The sequence below is a fragment of the Pteropus alecto genome, unplaced genomic scaffold (genome assembly GCF_000325575.1).
Source record: "Pteropus alecto unplaced genomic scaffold, ASM32557v1 scaffold177, whole genome shotgun sequence".
In the NCBI taxonomy this organism is placed as follows: domain Eukaryota; kingdom Metazoa; phylum Chordata; class Mammalia; order Chiroptera; family Pteropodidae; genus Pteropus; species Pteropus alecto.
In genome coordinates this window covers 3,699,474-3,703,731 of record NW_006442207.1, presented here as the reverse complement: position 1 = coordinate 3,703,731, position 4,258 = coordinate 3,699,474, and positions in this window count along the sequence as shown.

The window sequence follows — 4,258 nt, the reverse complement described above, 5'->3', positions numbered from 1 at the left end:
AAAACCTCTCTAACGTGTGCATCTAAGTGGCAGACTCTATGGCCTGGAAATGGAAGCCACAAAGTGCCTTTTTGGCAAAATGCCCTTCCATGAATATTACATTTAGAGACAATAGGCAGAAATGCAGACACTATATCCTGTCACTGATTCACTGCACAGGAAGGTCAGAATTATTGAAGTATTTAAATGATCTAACCAATACCGGGTACTCTATGTCATTCTTGACAAATGGTCTGAAGAAGCCAAGTAGAAATTACATTTCTGGTTTTACCACTAAGCTATTGCACAAAATTGAATTAGTATCTCAATTCTTCCAGAAATTGTGGCAAAAAGATATAAGTATGCTTTAGAAATGCTTATGCATTATGATATGGGGAGGACAAAGAAAATATTTACCTTACTGAATCTCATTCTGCATTCCGTGAGGAAGCACCACCCAGTTTTCATTTTATTTTGCCTACGAAAAAACAGAATTACAATCAATTAAATATTTTTCGATAGTTACCAACACTTCCCAAGTGCACGTGTCTAGTACAAAAGAAGTCCATGATACACCAGGGTACAGTGTCATCTCATGGAACACTGAGCTGAGAGTCAGGAGCCCTCCGTTATCATTATAAATTAGCCACTAACTAGCTTCGTGACTTTGGGCAAGGCACGAAAACTCTCAGTATTTTTATCTATTGCTGCTTAACAAATTACCTCAAACTTAGTGGCTTCAAACAACAAAGATGTATTATCACCCAGTTTCTGCAGGTTAGAGATTTGGGAATGACTTAACTAGTTCTGCACAGATTCTCACGCGGTCACAAACAAAGTGTCAGCTAGAGCTACAGTCATCTGAAGGCTTGACCGGGGCTAAAGGGTCTGCTTCTGCGCTTACTCACAAGGCGGCTAGCAGGAGGCTTTGGTTCTTCACCATGTGGGCTTCTCGATAGATTTGCTCATGATATGGCAGCTGGCTTTCTCCAGGATGAGAGAGCAACTGGACAGGAGTTGCAATATTCTTCATAGCCTAATCTCAAAGCAACATACAATCACTTCCGCTGTATTCTATTACTCATGTAAACTAACCCTGGTACTCTGAGGGAGAGGACTATACAAGGGTGTGAATACCAAATGATGGGGATCGCATTGGAGGCTGGGTACCACACTCTCTGACCTCAGTTTCCTCATCTCTAGAGTAAGGTCTTTTAACTACCTGATCTTAAAGACTGGTGATTCCTATTCCTTTTAGCTTTAAGCCATATGGTATTACCAACCTCCGCCCCTCCATGTTGTTGTCACTTATATACTTCCTGGTCACTGTTAACATCATCACTGTGAATTAGCACCTGGCTAACAGCTGTCCTTCTCACTCCAAGTCCTGCCATCATCTTAAGACTTCCACGTCCTCGTGGGTGACTCGTCTTTCATCATGGCCTTTCGGTTCCTTAACCTCCTCATCTCCAGTGCCCTTCCCATCCACTCCACTTCAGAATCCATTCCATACCAACACCTTGATTTTGTCATCACAAAACTGTTCAACTTTATAAACAATAGATCCAATCACCTCTCTTTCATTGTAACTTCCTATTTTTCTAATTCTCTAATTAACTAGTCCTGACGTGGGTCCCCATAACCTCCAGGAAACATCCACATCTAATTTGATTCCTCCTGTCTTCACCTCATTTACACTTCAAATTAGATTTTAAAGTCTACCACTTGAACCTCTTTCTGGTTAGATTCCTCAACCCCTTTGTCTCATAATCCATCTTTCACAGCTGCCTGGAAAAGTCTTAGTTCTGATTCATTTCAACTGACTGTCTTGTACTTTCTCTATTACCTAAGACCAGGTTACTGAAGGCTGCTGGAGAAAATCACGTAACAGTACAGATTGGACACGTGGTCCTCACGTTTACACAGGCTTCCGAAGTCGTTCGCCAGTTCCATAGTCAACGTTTCCCTGATCAGCTCTTTCTCTTTCAAATCCTCACAGATGCTATTTCAAATATTCTTCACTTTTCTCAAAATTCCAACCCCCACCCCCAAACACACATATACGCCTCTCTCGTCATCCTCATTTGCTCTTTTACTTCCCAAAGAAGACAGATCCATTAGCTGAGGACTCCTTGGGTCTGGACCTGTTCTTTCCTCTTTTCCTTTTGTTCCAATGAAAGAGGAATTTAGCCTTCAATCTGAAGTCAGTCCCTCCACATGTGCTTAAAATGTCACTCCCACTCACCTTCTCAAAACCCTTGATATGTTTTAACCTTGTGCAATCTCACTTCCATCTTCCTGTGTTCTTGCTGTAGTATTTTTCTTATTTTATTCTACTGACTTCCTCTTTTGTCTAAATCTCTGTGGTTCAACATGGCAGCCACCAGACAGCTACATGTGGCTACTGAGCACTTGAAATGTAGCTGGTCCCAACTGATAAATCCTCACCAGGTTTCAAAGACTTAGTATTAAAAAAAAAGGAATATAAATGATCTTGTTAATCACTTTTTATATTGATTATAGGTTGAAGGTGTGGCTTTCTGGGAATTAGGAGATTAAGTGGGACAGGACAGTTGACCTCCAATTCCTAAATGTTCTATTTTGTGACCTGGCATTATGATGTTATCTAGTCTACTTTATCTGAATGACACAACACATTTTCCTCTGTATTTGTACAAGTTTAAATGTCTCACACAGTTGAACTTGTTCTAAAAAATGCTACCTTTATTTGTGAAGTAAAAAATTATTTGCTATTTTAATATGAATTGTGTTTATAAAGTAGGTAATAGTGTAATGACTATTTTTTATCTAGTGAAGTTAAATGCAATTATTTTCAATCCCCTTTATATAATACTGCTCTATCATATGCTTCACTATATAAAGTATATGATATAAAGTATATAGCATCATACACTATACTATGTATAGTATTTATATGTGAGATTAAAAATTCTGTTAATGCCATTCATTTTTTAATATAGGGCATTTTGGATTTCAGCTCAGTGAAACCCTTTTTGGACTTCTGACCCCAAGAACCATAATAAATTTTTTATTGTTTTAAGCCATTAAGTTTATGGTAATTTGTTATAGCAGCAATAGGAAGCTAATACATCAGTTTTCAACTTTGAAGTCTTTTGATAGTTGTTACTTATCTGTTAGTTTTTACATGATGTCTATTGCTGAACAGAAATAGTTAATTTTGATATGGTAAAACCCTTCAACATTTCTCCTTATGGTTTGCCTTTGAGGGTCTTAAGAAAATCTAGCCAAAGACCCTGCAAGTTCTATTTTTGAGTGTACCCCCCAAAATTAATTGCCTTCCATTATGAAAAAGGATTATTGGGTAGTAGAATGAGAGGGGAAAATGTAAAGAAGCTACAACTAGATAAAAAAGGGTTTATGGCATTAATATTATTTTTAATGATAAATTCAAATGAGGAGTAGTAAAGAATTATGATTTTGTGATTAAATAATCTCTAGAGGAAAAAATCTTAATAAATGTGCTGTCAAAAACTGACCAGTGAAGGTAAAATACATTAAATAAAATGAGCAAAAACAATGCTGTCAGAGAATAATAAAAATCTGCGTATTTTAAAAGTAAAGAAATGAAATTAATACAAATTGTGTGAAATTTCTGGCCATTTTCAAAAAACGAGAAAATAATTGTAAACGTACAGAATATTAAATCTAATTTTCCAACAAAAAGTATGAATGTTGAATGAGGATAAAAGAAGAAATGATATAGTAGAGTGAATAGTAAAGAGTTGTCAAAAAACAAGAAAAAAGGCCCAAATGGAGTCACTTTGCTAAGCCCCACATCACTAAACTGAGAATTGACTTACAGTTTTGGCTCCCTCAGAATGGAATCTTTAACTAGCCAAGCAGGAATCACCTGAACAGTACTAGTTAGAGCATCTGCTTGATAAACCCCTGCCATCCCTTAAAGGAAAGTACCTTTGCAACAACCAACCTGCTTTTTTGCCTACGATAACTGCCTTATTTATGCTCCTTTCTGCCTATAGAACTCTTTCATTTGGTATAGCTCCTGGGAGCAACTTTCATCTCCTAGATTGGATGTTGCCTGATTCGTGAACTGTTGAATAAAGCTAATGAGATTGTTTACATAAAATTTTAAAAAAAACTTCCCATGCTACAGGTTCCTACGTTTCCTTCAATTATTGAAACTATACAGACTTACTTTACATGTGTATGTTTTTAAAGCATATTCCACATTTAAAAATGGCACCATCATTCATAGCTATTCGGGCCAAAATCTTAG